The following is an 11,681-nucleotide window of genomic DNA, read 5'->3' as shown; positions in this document are numbered from 1 at the left end:
GCTCAAGCTGAACAAGCAAGATTAGAGGCAGAGAGACTTGAAGCTGAAGCTGAAGCCCTTAGATGCCAAGCACTTGCACCAGTGGTTTTTACTCCTGCTGCTTCTGCTTCCACTCCCGCTAATCAAGCTGCTCAGAATGTTCCTTCCAGCTCCGCACAGTCAAGCTCGTCCAGACTCGACCTCATGGAACAACGTCTTGATACTCATGAGTCTATGCTACAGGACATGAAGCAAATGATGATGGAACTTCTGCGTCGCACTGATAAACCCTAGTCTTAGGATCTCTTCGTTTTTCCTTCTTAACTTTGTTTTATTTTAACTTCTTTTTATTTTTCTTTAAGTTACTTTAGTTTTTCTGCTTTGTTAGTTACTATTTATCGTTGCATATATATATATATATATCTGTCACATTGTGTTTGCAAAATTTTTCTTTATTCATAATCATTATGTGTTTACATCATACATTTTCTTTTTTCCTAACGTCTAGAATGGAGGATCCTTCCTCATTCTTCTGCACTCTTGGCGCTGCACTGACCTCTCCCTCTCCAGACGATCCAGTGAATACTGGATGTTGTTGAGATTGACGATCAGCTCATTCCTCTCCAGAACCTCTTCTGTTGTCTTGAGCTTCCTTTCTATCGTGTCCTTCTCTTCCAGTAGCCTCAGCTCAAGCTGGCTGAGTTCTTGAACTTCTTCCACGAAGGCAAGAAATTCCCTTACGTCCTTCTTCAGCTCTGGACGAAGGTCCTCCTCAAGCAGTGTCCTCGTCAGCTCTGATATGGTCGTTGTACCCTCTGGATGCCTTATGATCAGGAACAAGTCCTCCTCAAAGGCCTTCCTTCTGAGCTCTTCTAGTGCTCCCATGTATGATGCCATTTTTTTTTTCTTATGGAATTGATCGAGTTGTGAAGCTTACCCTCCTCTAACTCGCTTTATATAAGCTTCCTTTGCTTCTTGGAAGTTATTGCTCCTACAGTTTCTCGAGGTTAAGTCCTTGGTAACTGAAGTTCTCTTTACTCCTGTGGCCGGTGGTAAACGATTCTTCTTTCGCATTAACTCCCTTCTTTAATTCGCTTAACTCTCATTCCTGCATCGTTTATTTCTCCTTTTATTTTATTCTTTTTGAAACTTAGACCTTCTCTAAGGGGGAGTACCTTGTACTTCAAGCTAAGTTTTTCACACCCCATGCTTTTTGCTTATGACAAAAAGGGGGAGTACACCCAGTTTTTGATGTGTAAGCTGTGTTAGTGTGATTTATTTTTCTTTTGGAGAATTTAAGAGTTCCACCTTTTTGACCATAGATGTGTCACTGGGCAAATACAAGGAATACATTTCACTTCTTCTGAAGTGATTTTAGTTTGACTCTGATACCCAAGACTCTTGACTCTGATACCCAAGACTCTTGACTTTGATACCTTGTCCGTTGACTCTGATTACTTATGCGCTCTGATTATTCTATTTCATCCACGTCATAAGTTTTTTCACTCTGAACTCTTATATTATTTAGCTCAGAATCTAGACTTTTCTAACGTTTTCATCAAGTATTAGATTCAGGGGGAGCTAAGCTCAGAATCAAGCTGTAACTTGAATTCAGAATGAGCAAGATAAACTATTCACATCAGGATAAGTCTTATTCTATATTCCTAACTCTGAGTGAATTCAGTTTAATGTTTAAGAATTGTTCATCAAAAATCTTAGTTTTGTCATCATCAAAAAGGGGGAGATTGTAAGATCGAGTTTTGATCTAGTAGTACAACTCTATGTTTTGATGATTACAAGTTAACCTTTTGAGTATGAACAATTATGGTACTCTAACGTGTTTTTCTGAGTGTGCTATTTACAGGCTCTGACCTTGATTCAGTCTCACACAAATCAGAAGCACTGTGCATAAAGAGTGACCCAAGCAACGCTTTCGCAACATCTATGTTCGCTCTAAACAGTAGAAATGCTTCAGAAGATCTGAAGTTATACAAGCTCTGATATGGACTCAGCCACTAGAAGTTCTGAAGATCCAGAAGTTCTGACAACCAAGAAACTCTGAAGGTTCAGATGTTCTGATGGTGTAGAAGACTCTGAAGATCCAGAAGCTGAACAGTGGAAACTCTGATGTCCAGAAGCAAGAAACTCTGAAGACCATGTACTTCCCTCTGAGTTCAGAATCAGAAGATACAACAGTCAGAGGATCTGTGCTTTCCCTCTGACTCTGATCAACCGGCTTCACAAGTTCCAACATGAAGCATTCCCCTGATCAGAAGTCTCCTAGGTTTAAAGGTCAAGTCGCTATCCAAATACAAAAGCATATGTACTATCCTGACGACCTACCTAACGTTCTCAGCCACAGCAGAAGCTGAAATTTCCAGAACTGCCTCCAACGGTAGCATTTCCATGCAGCGTTCAAACCCTATTCCTTGGAGTATAAATAGAGGCTGAAGATTGAAAGATGCGGTTGGAAGAATTACACACGCGCAAGCTATATTCAAAAATCTTCAAGCATTCTTTCATCTGAATTCATTGTGTTTACTATTAGCTTTTCAGAAGCAAATCTCTTGTAAACATTCTTTGTTAAACAGTTTGTTTAGTTACCTTTAGGAGATCAAGGTTGATCGGATCCTAGAGAAGACTAAGAGAGTGAATCTTAGTGTGAGCTAAGTCAGTGTAATTGTTAGTCACTTGTAGGTTTCAAGTGCAGTTGTAACACTTTACCTGATTAGTGGATTGCCTTCATTCTAAGAAGGAAGAAATCACCTTGACGGGTGGACTGGATTAGCTTGAGGGATTTATCAAGTGAACCAGGATAAAAATCCTTGTGTGCTTTTCTATCTCTTGTAACACCCCGATTTCGGTGGCGTCACTTTAGTAACCAAAATAAACTTAATGCGGAAAAACGTGAATATTTTTTTTTCGATAATAACTAAGACAAGACTGAATTAAATAAAACCCAACAATAACAATAATCAGAACTAATATACAATATATAACCAGCTTCCGCTGTAGTAGTAACCTCGTCACGAGTAAACCTCCAGTGACGGAAAGAAAAGTGTAACGCCCGAAGGCAAAAGGTACAATCCACAAGAAAGGTCAAGTGTCCGCAACACCATCCCTCAAAACTGAGAATAAGCTGGCCCATCGGCCTGAAGCAAGACCTCCTAAGTCCAACCAACTCTCTGTGATTCTCGTAAAGAACCACACAAAAAGCTATAGGTGGGAAACTACCCTGTCCCCAAAGAAAACAAATGATGTTCAGAGCTAAGACTCTACTCCTACACTAATCCCATCTCGAGGAGCTCACACCAGCACTAAAACCTACATGCTAGCATGATCGTCGCCCGAATCTGAATCCAGAACGACCTAGTCTATGTACACCATCCGTCCTCCTCTCGCTACCGCGATACGCTCCAGTTCCCGCATCTCAACCCTAGTTCCTCCCGAAGGATGAACCATCATGAATCAGCCCGCCAAAGACATCTGATAAAGGGCGTTTGTTCGCCAAAGCACACACAGAAGACGCGAGGGTCAACTCCAAAGAATTATGTAATTAATAGCACCAATAAATATAAATAAGATAATAGCCACTTAGGCTTATAACTAGGGATAACATCCTAGGGTTGCATATTTCCACAAAGAATATAACGACTGTAAATCACAGTGAACATGCATCAAATAGAACTAACAAGTATCAAACACACTCATCAACTATGTCAGTATGCATGTTGCATGAAATGATATGTAGGTTAACCCAGTCAACCAATATGCAATCCGGAACGGATGGACATCAACGGATCAGCCCTAGCACCAGCCACGGTGGGACCATTTCGGCCCGCGTGGCTCTTACACCACACAAAGGTAGTCAGATCAGCCGTAACCCGTAGGTCTGCCATTTCGGTCTGCTACAAGAGACGTTTACAAACGCTCTTTCACGGAAATCCGGGTCTTATGACCATTTTGGAATCCGACGAGGTCCAGAGTACGTCCTGTGTTAATACCCCATTAATGTTGCATGAATGCAGGATGATTAGTCAACCAACGTCTCCGATCTCACTCGACACATCGCCACGTGTTCTAGGTAAATTAAAGTTTCTAAAAGCTTACCCTAAGGTAAAGTCGATTCTGCGACAAAATACAATAATCATAAAATGAGTGCAACCACTCACGATGACTCTTCGGGTCATCAATGCTCTCACGAAGTCTCACGCTTCAGTGAAGTTTCATGCTCTCACAAGGTCTCACGCCTCAGTGGAGTTCCATGCTTTCCACAAGGTCTCACGCCTCAGTGGAGTATCCCGCATTCACAAGGTCTCACGCCTCAGTGAAGCTTCATGCTGTTCACGAGGTCTCACGCCTCAGTGAAGGTCCATGCTTTCCACAAGGTCTCACGCCTCAGTGGAGTATCACGCATTCACAAGGTCTCACGCCTCAGTGAAGCTTCTCGGCTCATCCCTTGGATGGCTAACAAACTGCTCAACGAGCGAAGGAGTACCAACATACTCAGAACTTACCAAACTCCTCAACACTTGGATCCGACGACACTCCTCGTTTTTCCAAAACAATGACTTGACTTCCAATGCCTTCCTTCGAGGTTGTTATCATTACTTAAAGATTTTGAGGTTATTTAAGGTCTTATGAATTTTCTTTATAAAATAGATTCCATTTCGTCTTATCGCAAGTCTTATACATTTGCAGGATCTCCCAATCCCAAGTCGCTTCCAGAGGATGTCTCGATCCACTAAACAAAATTAAGGCCCGAACCTCGTTCGTCCTATCAAACTTTCTCAAAACTCTCAAAATAAAATCGGCATGACCTGCCCGCTATTCTCACCATTCAGAATCTCAGATTCCAGTACAGAGCATATTTAAATCATCACAATCAACAACATGTCATATATCAATAAATCGCATCATAAACACTTAGCACTTAGCATATAAAGCATGCACCACACATCCTAGATTACCCACATAGCACATAGCATGTAAGACAATCTCAAAAACATTCAGTAGATGAATCATCTACATTGTCAGCCGAAGCCTCAGAAAACATTTTCCAATCACACACAATCCAGTGCATAAACAATAAACAATGTCGAAAACATCGACCCTAAGCATTAACTAGAGATTCAGTGAGAAGCCCTCACCTGTAGGTTCTCCAGAGTTATCTCCTAAAGCTCCTTCACAATCAAAGCCTTGCTCCGCTGGAAATTCCTCAAAATCACCTTTAGAGCAAAACCACAGAAATACTATCAGAATCTATCGAAAACTAAGCTATCGATACTTACTAAGGTTACTCGAAGTAATCTATACTCTAAGGTACGATAATCTAGCGCGAAAGACAAGTTTTCGGAAAAGGAAATTTTCCTCCTTCCCCCTAATAGGGCTCGGCCACTTTGGTTAATTGTGGGGTTCGATTTTTCTTCGATCAAACTTGGTTCCTATGCTTTCATAAGCCGTAACTAAGGGTATTCTGAACTCGGAAAAATTATCGGATCAAAAACTGTCGCAGGGGTATTTTGGTCATGATTTTTAACTTAGGATTTTCAAAATTGAAATCCCAAAAATAAAATTTTGCAGGGACGTCACCAACGACGTTTATGACAACTAATCCTACTAGCACTAAGCTAAGGCGATAGTTTTCAGCCTAAAGGTTGAAGCTTTACCTCAAAAACTCCAAAAATGGGTATTTAAGGCTAAAATTGATTCCGGCGGAATTCCGGCGACATAACGGAAAATCTAATCCGGCAGAAGTGATCTTGGGCACATATAGAAGAGGTTTAGAATCAGAAATGAAAGATTCAGGATAGTTTTGCAAAAACCCATAAACTATCCGCTCAGAAAACTCTACAGAAAAGCTATGGAAAAAGCGATCAGAGGTAAGGATTAGCGACTATACCTCGAAACCTTGAAGCAGCAACTGATTAATCAACGATCAAGCAAGGATTGAACAAAATCTTCTTCTCCTCCTCTCCTCTCAAACTCGCGGCCTCCTTGGAAGAAATGGGTAAGATATTTGTTTTTTCTCATTTCTTGGCTATATATAGAGGTTGGCAAAACGCGGTAAAATGAAAGTTTCGCGAATCTGATTTTTCCGGCGTCATTCTCCGTGAATTCTAAGATAGGTTTTGGCGAAAGAATTCCAAAACTAAAATGAGGTCTCTTTGTATTTTTGGCAACTAAAGCATAGTCGGTATAAAACTATTTTACCCAATAAGTTGCTTTTTGCATCGAATGTCGGAATAGAAAACTTCCTTCGGAAGAAAGATTGAAATCATCAAGAGAAATGGGTGTACGCGTGTAGAATATTCATTTGAAGCTCTGAATAGATAAATTCTTCATTGTCGAGAAATTCTAGGGTTTTGAAATACCAGGGTTTCGGTTTCGGCAAACTTCCGATGATTGGAATCGGACGTTCGTAGATCCTAGAGTTTCGCCTCGAAACGATTTTGATATATGGAAAAAGAGAAGTTCTAACATTTCTCTGAAGATTTTTGGAATTAACTTCCGTCGTGCCTAAAAGTGAAAATTAGCTATATACTAGGGTTTCTGACCTAGGTTTAAGCGTATAACGATCGTGCTATAACTTAAATCGACTTCGATAAAATCCTTTGACTTTTCCTGAACTTTCTCCTTCATAAATCTATTTCATTTGACAAACTCTTGTTCAGGTTTCCTTTCACAATACATCAACCCTAATCGTGAATAAGATTTTATTCACTAAGCATAAGCTTAAAAACTTGGGTCTTACATTACTACCCTCCAAAAAGAAAGTTTCGACCTCGAAACTTAAGGGTCAGTAAAAAGTTCTGGATATTATTCCTTGATCTTTTCCTCTAATACCCATATAGCACCGTCCGTGTCTTTGTTCCAAATAACTTTCACTAAAGCACTCTGCTTTCCCTTCGATTGTTTCACTCTTCTAGTCCCAATGCTGACCGACGGCGTCTCAAAATACATATCGTCTTCTAACTCTCTGTTATCCGGTTTGACCACTTGCGTCGGGTCTCCGTTGGAAATAGTATTTGTTGGCATTCGTGCAATCGCACAACCTTAACCACTTGCTCCTTTGCTTTTGTTCGTCCAAAATACTGATTAGAAACTCGGTACATCTCTATGCTCCGGAGTGAATGCTCAACTTGAGTCTTAATACCTCGGGCATCACAAGACTCATTCCCTTTAACATTAACTTATCAACAACTTATAAGCTAACCTTCATCTTAATATCTAACAATTCATTATTATCGTCTTCGTCCTCAAAACCTTCCTCACTCAAACCAACTCAAACTTACTGAAATCTGTAACGCTTTGCATAAATCGAGTCTTATCCTCTAGAAGATCAATTCATAACTGTACCTCAAATATTCATCTTGATACTAACACTTTCCTTCTTGTAACTTGATTACCATCTCGTCGATAAACTTCTTAATCTCTCAATCAAATTATGACAAACTTCAAGTCCTACACACTTATGACAAGAATTAATAGACTTAAAACCTAAACCTTTTCCAAGTTCGGATCTCTGATGCTCTGTAACTCTTCAACATTTCCTAAACGAATATTCATCTCTTAAAACTACAACTCCTTCGGAAGGAAAACAAATACTTAATGAGAACCTTTTCCTCCCAAACTCAACTAATCTTCGATCAACTCAAGTTAATCTTACCAATCCTTCTATCAAAGTCCATAGCCAGCTATGATTCCGAATATCACCCCCTCAATATTAAGTTGATCAGGCCTAATACATCGAAGGTGGAAATCTAGAAAAAGCCCACTGGAACAGTCAATGAGTTCCTATCATCCAATAGTCACAAATATCTTGATATTAAATCCTCAATGATGCCGCTACGGAACTATACACTCTCGACATCATACGTATACTATCCATACAGAATCTCTCTAAGATTCATTCTTTAGCTTCTCGCTTCTTGTTAAACGCATCGCTGCAAGACTACTTTCTAGGCTTAGCGTGTCATTCTAAACCTCGTATAACTTCTATAGCTAAAATACGAGCTACGGTCAAATAAGGTATTAATAGGCATAATAACTATAAGGTCAAAGCTTAGACAGTATAAGTAAGTTAGGTGTGTTTGCACGCGCTACGAGAGTAATGAAACATATTATACTGGATTGAAAAAGAATGGTTAGAAGGTTACCATCGTTCTGTTAAGTTAGACAAACAGTTAGTACTCATCATAAGATAGCATCTAGCATCACTATACAATATGAGTAAGCAATAACTTCAATCAATTTTTAAGCGAAAAATCGCTTGCAGACAATCAATTTTCACTCTTTGCAGAGTCACACAACCTAGCACAGAAGACCTATTCCCCAACAACTCCCGAAAGACTCGACCGTGCTCTGATACCACAATGTAACACCCCGATTTCGGTGGCGTCACTTTAGTAACCAAAATAAACTTAATGCGGAAAAACGTGAATATTTTTTTTTTCGATAATAACTAAGACAAGACTGAATTAAATAAAACCCAACAATAACAATAATCAGAACTAATATACAATATATAAACAGCCTCCGCTGTAGTAGTAACCTCGTCACGAGTAAACCTCCAGTGACGGAAAGAAAAGTGTAACGCCCGAAGGCAAAAGGTACAATCCACAAGAAAGGTCAAGTGTCCGCAACACCATCCCTCAAAACTGAGAATAAGCTGGCCCATCGGCCTGAAGCAAGACCTCCTAAGTCCAACCAACTCTCTGTGATTCTCGTAAAGAACCACACAAAAAGCTATAGGTGGGAAACTACCCTGTCCCCAAAGAAAACAAATGATGTTCAGAGCTAAGACTCTACTCCTACACTAATCCCATCTCGAGGAGCTCACACCAGCAGTAAAACCTACATGCTAGCATGATCGTCGCCCGAATCTGAATCCAGAACGACCTAGTCTATGTACACCATCCGTCCTCCTCTCGCTACCGCGATACGCTCCAGTTCCCGCATCTCAACCCTAGTTCCTCCCGAAGGATGAACCATCATGAATCAGCCCGCCAAAGACATCTGACAAAGGGCGTTTGTTCGCCAAAGCACACACAGAAGACGCGAGGGTCAACTCCAAAGAATTATGTAATTAATAGCACCAATAAATATAAATAAGATAATAGCCACTTAGGCTTATAACTAGGGATAACATCCTAGGGTTGCATATTTCCACAAAGAATATAACGACTGTAAATCACAGTGAACATGCATCAAATAGAACTAACAAGTATCAAACACACTCATCAACTATGTCAGTATGCATGTTGCATGAAATGATATGCAGGTTAACCCAGTCAACCAATATGCAATCCGGAACGGATGGACATCAACGGATCAGCCCTAGCACCAGCCACGGTGGGACCATTTCGGCCCGCGTGCCTCTTACACCACACAAAGGTAGTCAGATCAGCCGTAACCCGTAGGTCTTCCATTTCGGTCTGCTACAAGAGACGTTTACAAACGCTCTTTCACGGAAATCCGGGTCTTATGACCATTTTGGAATCCGACGAGGTCCAGAGTACGTCCTGTGTTAATACCCCATTAATGTTGCATGAATGCAGGATGATTAGTCAACCAACGTCTCCGATCTCACTCGACACGTCGCCACGTGTTCTAGGTAAATTAAAGTTTCTAAAAGCTTACCCTAAGGTAAAGTCGATTCTGCGACAAAATACAATAATCATAAAATGAGTGCAACCACTCACGATGACTCTTCGGGTCATCAATGCTCTCACGAAGTCTCACGCTTCAGGGAAGTTTCATGCTCTCACAAGGTCTCACGCCTCAGTGGAGTTCCATGCTTTCCACAAGGTCTCACGCCTCAGTGGAGTATCCCGCATTCACAAGGTCTCACGCCTCAGTGAAGCTTCATGCTGTTCACGAGGTCTCACGCCTCAGTGAAGGTCCATGCTTTCCACAAGGTCTCACGCCTCAGTGGAGTATCACGCATTCACAAGGTCTCACGCCTCAGTGAAGCTTCTCGGCTCATCCCTTGGATGGCTAACAAACTGCTCAACGAGCGAAGGAGTACCAACATACTCAGAACTTACCAAACTCCTCAACACTTGGATCCGACGACACTCCTCGTTTTTCCAAAACAATGACTTGACTTCCAATGCCTTCCTTCGAGGTTGTTATCATTACTTAAAGATTTTGAGGTTTTTTAAGGTCTTATGAATTTTCTTTATAAAATAGATTTCATTTCGTCTTATCGCAAGTCTTATACATTTGCAGGATCTCCCAATCCCAAGTCGCTTCCAGAGGATGTCTCGATCCACTAAACAAAATTAAGGCCCGAACCTCGTTCGTCCTATCAAACTTTCTCAAAACTCTCAAAATAAAATCGGCATGACCTGCCCGCTATTCTCACCATTCAGAATCTCAGATTCCAGTACAGAGCATATTTAAATCATCACAATCAACAACATGTCATATATCAATAAATCGCATCATAAACACTTAGCACTTAGCATATAAAGCATGCACCACACATCCTAGATTACCCACATAGCACATAGCATGTAAGACAATCTCAAAAACATTCAGTAGATGAATCATCTACATTGTCAGCCGAAGCCTCAGAAAACATTTTCCAATCACACACAATCCAGTGCATAAACAATAAACAATGTCGAAAACATCGACCCTAAGCATTAACTAGAGATTCAGTGAGAAGCCCTCACCTGTAGGTTCTCCAGAGTTATCTCCTAAAGCTCCTTCACAATCAAAGCCTTGCTCCGCTGGAAATTCCTCAAAATCACCTTTAGAGCAAAACCACAGAAATACTATCAGAATCTATCGAAAACTAAGCTATCGATACTTACTAAGGTTACTCGAAGTAATCTATACTCTAAGGTACGATAATCTAGCGCGAAAGACAAGTTTTCGGAAAAGGAAATTTTCCTCCTTCCCCCTAATAGGGCTCGGCCACTTTGGTTAATTGTGGGGTTCGATTTTTCTTCGATCAAACTTGGTTCCTATGCTTTCATAAGCCGTAACTAAGGGTATTCTGAACTCGGAAAAATTATCGGATCAAAAACAGTCGCAGGGGTATTTTGGTCATGATTTTTAACTTAGGATTTTCAAAACTGAAATCCCAAAAATAAAATTTTGCAGGGACGTCACCAACGACGTTTATGACAACTAATCCTACTAGCACTAAGCTAAGGCGATAGTTTTCAGCCTAAAGGTTGAAGCTTTACCTCAAAAACTCCAAAAATGGGTATTTAAGGCTAAAATTGATTCCGGCGGAATTCCGGCGACATAACGGAAAATCTAATCCGGCATAAGTGATCTTGGGCACATATAGAAGAGGTTTAGAATCAGAAATGAAAGATTCAGGATAGTTTTGCAAAAACCCATAAACTATCCGCTCAGAAAACTCTACAGAAAAGCTATGGAAAAAGCGATCAGAGGTAAGGATTAGCGACTATACCTCGAAACCTTGAAGCAGCAACTGATTAATCAACGATCAAGCAAGGATTGAACAAAATCTTCTTCTCCTCCTCTCCTCTCAAACTCGCGGCCTCCTTGGATGAAATGGGTAAGATATTTGTTTTTTCTCATTTCTTGGCTATATATAGAGGTTGGCAAAACGCGGTAAAATGAAAGTTTCGCGAATCTGATTTTTCCGGCGTCATTCTCCGTGAATTCTAAGATAGGTTTTGGCAAAATAATTCCAAAACTAAAATGAGGTCTCTTTG

Source organism: Lotus japonicus, chromosome 1, assembly GCF_012489685.1.
Source record: "Lotus japonicus ecotype B-129 chromosome 1, LjGifu_v1.2".
Classification (NCBI taxonomy): domain Eukaryota; kingdom Viridiplantae; phylum Streptophyta; class Magnoliopsida; order Fabales; family Fabaceae; genus Lotus; species Lotus japonicus.
Note: the sequence above shows the minus strand (reverse complement) of the source record.